This window comes from Eleutherodactylus coqui, chromosome 1, assembly GCF_035609145.1.
Source record: "Eleutherodactylus coqui strain aEleCoq1 chromosome 1, aEleCoq1.hap1, whole genome shotgun sequence".
Lineage (NCBI taxonomy): Eukaryota > Metazoa > Chordata > Amphibia > Anura > Eleutherodactylidae > Eleutherodactylus > Eleutherodactylus coqui.
The window spans coordinates 42,722,975-42,736,543 of NC_089837.1; the positions used below are offsets into that span (position 1 = coordinate 42,722,975).

The 13,569-nt window shown below is 47.0% G+C and overlaps 1 pseudogene; it reads right to left on the reverse strand.

The window, feature by feature from the left end:
- LOC136615971 (zinc finger protein 208-like) overlaps positions 1–13,569 on the reverse strand; it is a 123,962-nt pseudogene that overhangs the window by 35,437 nt on the left and 74,956 nt on the right.

Consider the following 13,569-nt stretch of genomic DNA (forward strand, 5'->3'; position numbering starts at 1 on the left):
CAGCCGACTGCTGCGGGATTAGGAGAGAGGCACGTTTCTGGCATACCCACATTCATCTCACAATTAATGGGTCCACGCGGTAGACCTTTATTAGAAAATGAGCAGTGTGAGCAGGTCCTGTCGTGGAAGGCAGAAAGTGCATCCAGCAATCTATAGACCACCCAGAGTTCTGCGCCGTCCACTGCTGCAACTCTGAATCCTCTGGCTGCTGCTCCTCCTTCCTCCCAGCCTCCTCACTCCATTACAATGACACATTCTGAGGAGCAGGCAGACTCTCAGGAACTGTTCTCGGGCCCCTGCCCAGAATGGGCAGCAATGGTTCCTCTCCCACCGGAGGAGTTTGTCGTGACCGATGCCCAACCTTTGGAAAGTTCCCGGGATCCGGGGGACGAGGCTGGGGACTTCCGGCAAGTGTCTCAAGAGCTTTCAGTGGGTGAGGAGGACGATGACGATGAGACACAGTTGTCTATCAGTCAGGTAGTAGTAAGGGCAGTAAGTCCGAGGGAGGAGCGCACAGAGGATTCGGAAGAAGAGCAGCAGGACGATGAGGTGACTGACCCCACCTGGTTTGCTAAGCCTACTGAGGACAGGTCTTCAGAGGGGGAGGCAAGTGTAGCAGCAGGGCAGGTTGGAAGAGGCAGTGCGGTGACCAGGGGTAGAGGCAGGGCCAGACCGAATAATCCACCAACTGTTTCCCAAAGCGCCCCCTCGCGCCATGCCACCCTGCAGAGGCCGACGTGCTCAAAGGTCTGGCAGACGACCGACGAACAGTGGTGTGCAACCTTTGTCGCGCCAAGATCAGCCGGGGAGCCACCACCACCACCCGCCTCACCACCACCAGCATGCGCAGGCATATGATGGCCAAGCACCCCACAAGGTGGGACGAAGGCAGTTCAGCGCCTCCAGTTTGCACCACTGCCTCTCCCCCTGTGCACCAACCTGCCACCGAGATACAACCCCCCTCTCAGGACACAGGCACTACCGTCTCCTGGCCTGCACCCACATCCTCACCTCCGCTGTCCTCGGCCCCATCCACCAATGTCTGTCAGCGCACCGCCCAGCCGTCGCTAGTGCAAGTGTTTGAGCGCAAGCGCAAGTACCCTGCCACGCACCTGCACGCTCAAGTGTTAAACGTGCACATAGCCAAATTGATCAGCCTTGAGATGCTGCCGTATAGGGTTGTGGAAACGGAGGCTTTCAAACACATGATGGCGGCGGCGGCCCCGCGCTACTCAGTTCCCAGTCGCCACTACTTTTCCCGATGTGCCATCCCAGCCCTGCACGACCACGTCTCCCGCAACATTGTACGCTCCCTCACCAACGCAGTTACTGCCAAGGTCCACTTAACAACGGACACGTGGACAAGCACAGGCGGGCAGGGCCACTGTATCTCCCTGACGGCACATTGGGTGAATTTAGTGGAGGCTGGGACCGAGTCAGAGCCTGGGACCGCTCACGTCCTACCCACCCCCAGAATTGCGGGCCCCAGCTCGGTGCTGGTATCTGCGGCGGTGTATGCTTCCTCCACTAAACCACCCTCCTCCTCCTACGCAACCTCTGTCTCGCAATCAAGATGTGTCAGCAGCAGCACGTCGCCAGCAGTCGGTGTCGCGCGGCACGGCAGCACATCGGTGGGCAAGCGTCAGCAGGCCGTGCTGAAACTACTCAGCTTAGGAGAGAAGAGGCACACGGCCCACGAACTGCTGCAGGGTCTGACAGGGCAGACCGACCGCTGGCTTGCGCCGCTAAGCCTCCAACCGGGCATGGTCGTGTGTGACAACGGCCGTAACCGGGTGGCGGCTCTGCAGCTCGGCAGCCTCACGCACATGCCATGCCTAGCCCACATCTTTAATTTGGTGGTTCAGCGCTTTCTGAAAAGCTACCCACGCTTGTCAGACCTGCTCGGAAAGGTGCGCCGCCTCTGCGCACATTTCCGCAAGTCCCACACGGACGCTGCCACCCTGCGCACCCTGCAACATCGGTTTCATCTGCCAGTGCACCGACTGCTGTGCGACGTGCCCACACAGTGGAACTCTACGCTCCACATGTTGGCCAGGCTCTATGAGCAGCGTAGAGCTATAGTGGAATACCAACTCCAACATGGCCAGGGCAGTGGGAGTCAGCCTCCTCAATTCTTTACAGAAGAGTGGGCCTGGTTGGCAGACATCTGCCAGTCCTTGGAAACTTTGAGGAGTCTACCCAGATGGTGAGCGGCGATGCTGCAATCATTAGCGTCACCATTCCTTTGCTATGCCTCTTGAGAAGTTCCCTGCAAAGCATAAAAGCAGACGCTTTGCGGGAAACAGAGGCGGGGGAAGACAGTATGTCGCTGGATAGTCAGAGCACCCTCCTGTCCATATCTCAGCGCGTTGAGGAGGAGGAGGAGCATGAGGAGGATGAGGAGGAGGGGGAAGAGACAGCTTGGCCCACTGCTGAGGGTACCCATGCTGCTTGCCTGTCATCCTTTCAGCGTGTATGGCCTGAGGAGGAGGAGGAGGAGGAGGAGGAAGAGGACAAGGAGGATCCTGAAAGTGATCTTCCTAGTGAGGACAGCCATGTGTTGCGTACAGGTACCCTGGCACACATGGCTGACTTCATGTTAGGATGCCTTTCTCGTGACCCTCGCGTTACACGCATTCTGGCCACTACGGATTACTGAGTGTACACACTGCTCGACCCACGGTATAAGGAGAACCTTTTCACTCTCATACCCGAAGAGGAAAGGGGTTCGAGAGTGATACTATACCACAGGACCCTGGCGGACAAGCTGATGGTAAAATTCCCATCCGACAGCGCTAGTGGCAGAAGGCGCAGTTCCGAGAGCCAGGTAGCAGGGGAGGCGCGGAGATCAGGCAGCATGTACAGCACAGGCAGGGGAACACTCTCTTAGGCCTTTGACAGCTTTCTGGCTCCCCAGCAAGACTGTATCACCGCTCCCCAGTCAAGGCTGAGTCGGCGGGAGCACTGTAAAAGGATGGTGAGGGAGTACATAGCCGATCGCACGACCGTCCTCCGTGACGCCTCTGCCCCCTACAACTACTGGGTGTCGAAGCTGGACACGTGGCCTGAACTCGCGCTGTATGCCCTGGAGGTGCTTGCTTGTCCTGCGGCTAGCGTCTTGTCAGAGAGGGTGTTTAGTGCGGCTGGGGGAATCATCACAGATAAGCGTACCCGCCTGTCAACCGACAGTGCCGACAGGCTTACACTCATCAAGATGAACAAAGCCTGGATTTCCCCAGACTTCTCTTCTCCACCAGCGGACAGCAGCGATACCTAAACAATACGTAGGCTGCACCCGCGGATGGAAGCATTGTTCTCTATCACCATCAAAAACGTGGACCTTTTAGCTTCATCAATCTGTGTATAATATTCATCCTCCTCCTCCTGAAACCTCATGTAATCACGCCGAACGGGCAATTTTTCTTAGGCCCACAAGGCTCAGTCATATAATTTTTGTAAACAATTTTTATACGTTTCAATGCTCATTAAAGCGTTGAAACTTGCACCTGAACCAATTTTTATTTTAACTGGGCTGCCTCCAGGCCTAGTTACAAATTAAGCCACATTAACCAAAGCGATTAATGGGTTTCACCTGCCCTCTTGGTTGGGCATGGGCAATTTTTCTGACGTACATTAGTACTGTTGGTACACCAATTTTTTGGGGCCCTCGCCTACAGTGTAATCCAATTAATTTTTTGCCCACCTGCATTAAAGCTGACATTACATCAGCTGTGCTGGGCACTGCAATGGGATATATTTATGTACCGCCGGTGGGTTCCAGGGAGCCACCCATGCTGTCGGTCCACACGGAGTTGTAACTGCATGTGTCCACTTCTAAAGAACCCCAGTCTGACTGGGGCATGCAGTGTGGGCTTCCTGGCACCCACCCATGCTGTCGGTGGACAGGGACTTCACAATAGGGAGTTTATACCTGCCTGTGTCTATGAATTAAAAACCCCGGTCAGGTTGGGGCATGCAGTGTGGACCGAAGCCCACCTGCATTTAATCTGACGTTAGCTCTGCTGTCCAGGGCACTGCAATGGGATACATTTATGTACAGCCGGTGGGTTCCAGGGAGCCACCCATGCTGTGGGTGCACACGGAATTCCCATTGCGGAGTTGTACCTGCCTGTGACGATTTATAAAAAACCGTGGTCTGACTGGGGCATGCAGACACCTTGACAGAATGAATAGTGTGTGGCACATAGGTTCCCCATTGCTATGCCCATGTGTGCAGCTCCTGATGGCGGTGGCACAGGATTATATTTCTCATTGCTTCTGTACAGCATTGTGGGCTATCGCCCCGCCCCTTTTAAAGAGGGTCGCTGCCTAGCCGTGCCAACCCTCTGCAGTCTGTGCCTGCGGTTCCTCCTCATGGCAGACGCACTTATAAATAGACATGAGGGTGGTGTGGCATGAGGGCAGCTGAAGGCTGCGCAGGGACACTTTGGTGTGCGCTGTGGACACTGGGTCGTGCGGGGGGGGGGGGGGGTTGGGCAGCATGTAACCCAGGAGAAGTGGCAGCCGAGTGTCATGCAGGCAGTGATTGTGCTTTGTTGGAGGTAGTGTGGTGCTTAGCTAAGGTATGCATTGCTAATGAGGGCTTTTCAGAAGTAAAAATTGTTGGGAGGGGGCGGGGGGGGGGTCACTCTTGCCGCTATTGTGGCTTAATAGTGGGACCTGGGAACTTGAGATGCAGCCCAACATGTAGCCCCTCGCCTGCCCTATCCGTTGCTGTGTCGTTCCCATCACTTTCTTGAATTGCCCAGATTTTCACAAATGGAAACCTTAGCGAGCATCGGCGATATACAAAAATGCTCGGGTCGCCCATTGACTTCAATGGGGTTCGTTATTCGAAACGAACCCTCGAGCATCGCGAAAATTTCGTCCCGAGTAACGAGCACCCGAGCATTTTGGTGCTCGCTCATCTCTATTAAGGATCTGAAACGCAAAACTTATAAGGAGAGACAAAATACTTCATCTGTATAGCCTGACAGAAAGAAGGGAGAGGGAGAACATGATGGAAATCTTTATAAATGTTACAGGAAGAAAGAAACTGAACAAAAAAAAAGGGGGGTCCAACCTGAAATTAGTTTGGGTAGAGATCAGAAGCAATGTCAGACAATATTTTACTAAAAGAGTAGTAGATGCTGGAAAAATAGTTCCAGCACAAGAGATTTAAAAGAGAAGGCATGTAACACAAAGTATTTTGGATCCAGGCTGCCCAAACCTTTCTACATTTTTTTTTAATCAAAAGGCACTTACGCTCAAGAGCTGCTTCCAGAAGGGTAGAACATAAGGACAGTCACACCGTAAGTGTAGCAAGGTACTGTCTACTAAGCCACACCTCCAGCAGCAGTTAGAAAAGCAGGGTGGGATTTTATTAAGGATATGAGGAGTGGGATACCACCTATATAAGACCTTGTGGGTATTTTTTGTACATTTAGAAACCGAGAGAACTGAAGAGTAGGCGTTGTACTATTGGTCATCTGAGAATTTAGTTTTTAGATCATTTTCCCATTTTCTTTTTATGTGTAATATATTTTTAATAAACTTGTATGTATTTATACACATAAACAAAAGGAAAAAAAAACAACATATAGCAGGTCATGCAGGACTGCAGCAATGGCTTACAGATTTAGAAAAGGAATGTTGTATCGAATAGGGCAACAAAAGCCTCTGCTATAGGTTCTTACGGTACATCCTGTAAAAATTGCATATACATAATATAATACCATGGCACCAGACCCCTGAGTCTAATAATTCTGTACACTTGCAATTGAAATACAGTTTTCAAACTCCTGAAGTCATTAAAAAAAAGAGAAGTAGAAACTAGAACATTCAAGATATACAAAAGAAAGCATAAGGGGCTTGGGAATAAAAAAAAAAAGGGAAAAGGAGGGGAGAGATTAACTAGCAGAAAGGGAGAGAAACCGTCTAGTAATGACCCGTATGCAGCTGTTTTACACCCCACCACTAGAGATGAGCGCGCATACTCACTAAGAGCAATTGCTCAAGCGAGCATTGCCCTTAGCGAGTAACTGCCCGCTCGAGAGAAAAGGTTCAGCTGCCGGCGTGGGTGAGAGGTGAGTTGCGGCAGTGAGCGGGTGGGGGGGGGGGGGGAGAGGGAGAGAGAGATCTCCCCTCCGTTCCTCCCCGCTCTCCCCCGCCGCTCCCTGCCCGCCACTGGCAGCCGAAGCTTTTCTCTCGAGCGGGCAGGTACTCACTAAGGGCAATGCTCGATCGAGCAATTGCCCTTAGCGAGTATGCTCACACATCTCTACCCACCACGCATGATTGGGGTAAAGTCCCAATCTAGTGCCTCCTCGTAGAGCCTTTGAGGTCCGTCCTCCTACCCACCGGTTATATTTCAGAACTCGGGTGAGTCGTGGAATGTGTTCCACAGTATCCAGGCACAACCACTGGAGCACATCGCTTCAGAACCTTTGTCACCCAGCTCCATCATGTACATTAATTGGTTCAGCTCCTGAACAAACTCCAGAGTCAAGGAGGTGATGTTATACTGCCAGTGGCATGGGATCGCAGCCCTGGCCACGGTGAGGAAATGGCGTAAAAGGCCTTTTTTATCCATAGCAAAAGGGCCAGGTATGATAGAGAGCAGTGCCAGCTGTGGAGTGACCTCCACCGTGCTATGCGACACCCCCCCTATATAGCTCGAATGGACAGTTCCACCAAATATGCAGCATGGTATCCAGCTCAGACCTACATCTCCAACACTCCTCCGGTACTGAGAGAAATATACAGTGAATCATGTCAGGGCATCTGTACCACCTGGGGAGGAGCTTAAAGTTTTTCTCCTGCGCCACACAGGCCAAGGGTAATTTGTGTGCAAACATGTAGGCTCTCTCCAAATCAGATTCCTGCAACTCCAAGGCCGGGTCCTGCTCCCAACTCCTGACATACTGTGGGAGACCCTGCATGAGTCTTTCCAGAATGATTCCGTACATCTTAGAGAGAACCTGAACAGGGGGTCCGGCTCGCAGAAATAATTCCTTAATGGGTTGAGGGGGGTTCCGGAAGAGGCACAACCCCAGATGGGTCCTACAGAATGAAGACAACTCAAGATACTTCATCCACAGCAGTCTTTGCTCTGGTCGGGACACCCACAGCTCATTAAATGATGGAAGACCCCCCCAACTGACAATCTGGCAACACCGAGTGTCCTCCTCCTCCCGCCAGCCAAGGAAACTCTGTCTCTCCTGCCCTGGGGGGTGGGAATGCGGGGATATTGAATATGGGGGTAAAAGCTCCTCTATGAATCGCGACATACCCTCTGGTAGTCTGTCTGTCCCACAGGTCCAAGCAGTTCAAAGTCAATGGAGAATGAGGTAAAGCTGCTGGCCTATCCTCCATGGGGATCTATAGCAAATGGGGCCAAATCAACGTTGTCTCCAAACCCACCCACTGCTTCGAGGCTGCATCATTGTGCCACTCTACCACTGTGGTGAGGACCGCGGCCGAATAGTAAATTTTGAGGTCTGGAAGACCTACTAACCCTGGATTTTGTGCACAATATGGTCCAGTAACTAATGCGGCTTGTTAATTGGCAGGGTCTGGAAAATATATGGAAATTTTGGAGTCTAATCCATTTTTAATACATGTATTCACCTGGACCAGCTCAACTGTTTAACAACATACCCAATTAGCTCCTTTGTCACTTTCTCCAGCAGAGCAACACAATTAAGATAGTATAATGAGGAAACATCTGCCACTATATGCACCCCAAGGTATTGGATGGAGGTTGATCACCAGCTGGAAGAGAGATATTCATGGCCTCTGATTTGCGCAGATTAACTTTGAAATTGTTCAAATGCCCAAAATTAGAAAACTCCTGAAGGATCGCAGGAAATGAAATGCGTGGCTTGGAAATGAATAAAAGAAGGTCATCTGCATACAAGGCCTCTGCAGTGCCACTTATTAGATGGCAGCATTTCTTACAAATCAATGTGACTTTCTAGCAAGTTTTAACAATGATTGTTAAAAAAGAAAGATAGCCAGAAAACCATACACATACAGCTGTTTCAGGGTGTTTGCCCCTCATCGGTGTGCAGTAGGCTTCTGGCTTAGCTCATGAGAGGCCTACGACATGGGTCAGGAGGGATTGCGTGTCTCCTTAAGGAGAGCACCCTAAAAGTGTGTGAGACACCTAGTATAGCTGGAAGTGCACTTTTTTTTAGATCTAATAATATCTTGTCAGAAAATTGAACTTTATTTTGGTCCTCTAGATTTTTGATTCTTTTTAGAAGGGTGTCTATTTCTTTAAGTCTAAGTTTTTTTCTCAAATGCAGGCTTTTTAAGAAAATGTAATCTCTGGACCGCCTTATGTGCACACCAGGCGTTCTCAGTATCATTAACCCCTTCATGACATGGCCTATTTTGGCGTTGAGGACCAAGCGATTTTTTGGTATTTTTCCATCTCCATTTTTCAAAAGCCATAACTTTTTTATTTTTCCGTGGACGTGGCCGTATAAGGGCTTGTTTTTTGCGTGGCGAACTGTAGTTTTTATCGATGCCAATTTTGGGTACATAGACTATATTGTAAAATTTATTTTTTTTTTTTTTAATGATAGAGAGAGAAAACGCATCAATTCTGCCATAGATTTTTTTATTTTTTTTTTACACCGTTAATCATGCAGCATAAATGAGACTTTCCATTTTTTCTGCAGACCGGTACGGTTACAACGATACCAAAATTCTAACATTTTTTTTAGGTTTTCCCACTTTTCTGCAATAAAAACCCTTTTTTTTGGAAATCTTTTTTCTATTCTAAATTGCTGCATTCAAAGTCACGTAACTTTTTTATTTTCTGATGTACAGAGCTCTATGAGGGCTTATTTTTTGCGAGACGAGCTGTAGATTTTATTGGTACCATTTTGGCGTACATACGACTTTTTTGATCACTTTTATTGCGTTTTTAGTGAGGCAAAATGCCAAAAATGAGCATTTTGCCTCAGTTTTTTAGCTTTTTTTTTAGCGTTTTTTTCAGTGCACAGTCAAAAGCATGTGCAACTTATTGTACACATCGTTATGGACGCGACAATACCAAATATGTGGGGTTTTATTTTTTTTTTACCTTTTTTTATGCTAATCTGTGAAAAAGCATAAAAAATGGTTTTTTTACTCTTTTTTTTTAACATTTTTTTAAATTCATTTTTTAAATCTTTCTTTTTTTTACACTGTTTGTGTCCCTCTGAGGGACTTTAATCACTGCCCTGATGATCGCTGGTATAAGGCATGGCAGAGCTACTGCTCTCCCATGCCTTATCGCTCATACAGCGATCTCATGCATAGGCAATACAGGACGCCAGTGTCTGGCGTCCTGTTGCCATGGTGACAGGCCGGGCTCTCGCGATGACATCGCGAGTTCCGGCCGGAGACACAGAGGGAGCCGCGCTCCCGCTGTGAACTCTTCCCCTGCCGCGATCTACTTAGATCGCGGCAGGGAAGGGGTTAAAAGTGGCGGGCGCATCTCCGATGTCCCCCCGCTGCTGCAGCGAGACGCCGGCTGTGACTGACAGCCGGCTCCCGCTGCGGGATAGCGCGGGATCATATGTGATCCCGCGCTATCTCCAGGACGTAAGTTTACGCCCTGTTGCGGGAAGTACCCCGCTCCCAGGACGTAAACTTACGCCCTGCAGCGGGAATGGGTTAAAATGGAAGCATTCTTCTAGTATTTTCTGAGTTTCTTTCCAAAATTGGGCATCATTAATGAGGAAATTGTTGAAACACCAGGGGAATGAGGGCGGTAGAATAAACTCCTCCTTGATAGATATAGCCACAGGAGCAATATCCAACCAGACCAACAAGACCCACGCTAGAGGAAATGACATTTTGCAATAACCATCTGTCTTCTAAAAAAAAAAATCAATTCATGAATACATTTTGTGGGGATGAGAGAACGAATAATCGCATTCGTTTGCATGTTGTAGCCTCCAAACGTTATACAGTGCCTCTCTAAACAACAAGCCCTGGAAGTCTCGAGTTTGTTAATGGAAGCAGGGACATTTCTCTCCAGGGAATTATTGGGGACAATGTTAAAGTCTCCACAATTAATTACAGAACCTTGTTTGATCTCGTTGAGTCGGTCTGATACACTAAAAGTAGCCTGCTTGACGATTGTTGAATACGACATAAGTATAGTAAAGGGAAAGTTATTCATAAGGCATAATAGGGTAATAAATCTACCCTCGTCATCAGTAATTATTTTGGGGCACCTGAATGCTACAGTTCGGCCAATAGCAATGAGGACGCCTTTTTATTCTAATAGCGTAGGGGAAAATATATGTGGATAAGACTTATTTTTCCTTCTGACTGAGTCTGCAGCATTTAAGTGAGTCTCTTGAATGCAAAAGATATCACATTTTTGACTGATTGCCTCTTTCCAAGGCATGGAATGTTTGAATGGGCCGATGAGACCTTTTACATTTAGAGATGTTACTTTAAATACCATAATGAATTTAAAAAATGACTGCATTGAATATAATGGGCGTGGAAGAAAAACATACATTTTAAGAGATCAAGTATAAATCCAGAGTAAGACAAGAAGATAAGCCCAGCAATTTAACTTTGAACAAGAAATAGCATGTATATATTGAACAAATAAACAAAGATTAAACTATAGTCCTGGTTCTGTGTGAACCATTTTAACCCCTTAAGGACATGGCTTATTTTGGACTTAAGGACCAAGCCTTATTTTTCAAATCTGACATCTGTCCCTTTATGTGCTAATAACTTTTGCATGTTTTTACTTATCAGTGTGATTCTGAGATTGTTTTTTTGTGACATATTGCACTTTATGTTCGTTTAAAAATTGAATCAATAACTTTTGTCTTAAAAAATCCAAATTTACTGAAAATTTGGAAAAATTCACAATTTTCAAACTTTGAATTTTTCTTTTTGGAAGACAGATAGTCAAACACCACAAAATAGTAAATAATTAACATTTCCCATAGGCCTAATTTATACTGCAATCATTTTTTAAGTGTTATTTTTTTTTAGGACTCGACAAAGTATATATATTTAGCAGTAATTTTTCTAATTTACTAGCAAATTTCAAAATCTGAATTTTTAAGGACCAAATCAGTTTAGACATGGAGTTTAAGAGCCTGTATATCAGAAAACCCCCATGAATCACCCCATTTTAAAATCGGCACCCTTCAAAATATTCAAAATGGCATTTAGGAAGTTTATTAACCCTTTAGATGTTTTACAGGAATTAAAGAAAAATTCATCAGACATTAGAAAAATTCCATTTTTCTACAGATTTTCAATTTAAAACAATTTGTTTCTATAAAACAGCAGGAATTATCAGAGAAACAAAACTCAGAGTGTATTACCCGGATTCTGCAGTTTTTGGAAATGCCCCATATGTGAATGTAAACTGTTGTTCGGGCACATGGCAGGGCTCAGAAGGGAAGGAGCGCTATTTGGCTTTTTCATTACAGATTTTGCTGGAATAATTTTCAGACCCCATGTTGTGTTTGCAGTGTTGCCAAGGTGTTAGAAACTATGTGTTTGGGTTTTTTCCCCTATCTTCGTTTATCTTTGGCTTCCTTTCCTCCTCCCCTACTTTCTTTTTATCCTTTACTCTCTCTTCCTTCCTTTATCCTTCCAATCCTCCCTTTTTTTTCTATTTCCCTTCTCCTTCTCTCCCTCCCCGACAGGCTCTGCACTCCTGTGTGTGTGGGTACCTGTGGGAGAATGTCCTCTCCCCTTGTCCTCATGGATGGCTGCGGGCTTGGTGGTTTCTTTAGTGCCTTTCAGTCCCTGGAGGCAGGAGACGCCAAGTAGGAGGCCCCTGTGAAGGATTCAGACAGGACAGTTCCACCACGGCGATCAGTGGCACCACATCTCAGTGCAGGGCCGGCACAGATGCAGTAGGAGGTAGCCTCAACTACACAGAGCCCAACACCAACGGCAACAGAGAGGTGGTTGAAGCAGGCGCTGCAGGTATTCAGGCGGTGGCCAACACTCCAGGCTGGGGTTGTGTAAGCTTCAGTAGGCTGCACAGGTTGAAATTCGAGATGAGCGAACGTACTCTTTTCAGGCGTTTTTGCACTCGAGCACCGCTTTTTCCAAGTAACTGACTACTCGGACGAAAAGATTCGGGGGGCGGCGTGGTGGAGCCGGGGGTAGCAGTGGGGAACAGTGGGGAGCTCTCTCTTTCTCTCTCCCCCCCACTCCCCGCTCATCCCCGGCGCCCCCCGAATCTTTTTGTCCGAGTAGTCAGTTACTCGGAAAAAGCGGTGGCCACAGATGGCTACAAATGTTCGCCAGAGGTACGGGTGGATCATTGTGGGGATAGAGGATGTCTCCTAGTGACTATAGGGAGCAAAATGACTGAGAGTTCAAGTGATCCACCTCCTCATGCTCCAAACGCTAGCCCCCACCCCTATAATGTGTTTTAACTTTCCTATGTTTAACTAGTTAAATAGTCACTAACATTTTAAACAACTTGTGCTTTTATGATGTGATAACTAACAAAAATACAATTTACTTTACTTACCTAAAATTGTGCTTTTGTACTAGAATGTCCCTCTACAATGCTGGCCACCAGGGGTCTCCCTTCCTACTAGCTTATTCTCAAATGACTGACAGAAGACACAAGGACTTTAGAACAGGATGTGGAGGAGGAGTTATTGTGGCCATTGAAGTGTATAGAGAGCAGAGGGGTAGAGGGCAAGAGAAACAAAGACTTACATAGATACTGCCTACAATCTAATAGTAAACTACTGTTTACTGTGTTTATCTAAAGAAATCACGTCTCTCCTGCTCACTCACATTGTAGTGTTTTACATCAAGTAGTAGAATGCTGGCTCTGTAAAAAGAACTTATTAATTCCAAACATAAAATTACATGTTATAAAAAGATACAATTAAGACTTCTGTCCGTGGTTTTAAGTGTTTCAAAGCCAACTGGCTTCTTGATCACTGCTGTGGACAGGGGTCTTTATACAAAGCTAGCAATCTCCTACTTGCTGTTCAACTATAAACCACTTGACTCATAGCTTGCCTGTGCACTGGGGACCTTTAGATTAAAACAATCACATTATGTGAAAACACCGTAGGAGAGTGGTATTTTTTATATCGTAGTGTTGTATATGATGATTTTATGTCTGTGTCTGTTACAGAGACTTAGAGAGCAGAATCTGCAGTTCTCTGCGTACAATCTATAAAACACATCACGCAGACATAGCAGCAGGCACGTCCAAGCAACACTGAGAATAAGATAAACGTGAGGAAAAAATATAGGATTCACGTCATAGAATGGCCAGAATAAGAACGATTCCTCATACACACACTGCAGATTATTCTGAAAGATCATTTGAAAAGTTAGCTATGCTTTATATAAGGCTAGGGCTTTGACCGAAAAAAGGTCATGCCATCAGAGATTGCAGTATAGCCCTGCAACATCACAAACTAATGGAAGTGAATGTGGTCACATTGTGGCTTACAGGTTTTTGCAACCTGATAATTGCAAGATATCTATTAAGTTTGGTTTGTGAGGCACAACATGATTGCATTCTCATCCATTAGTTTGCAATGTCAT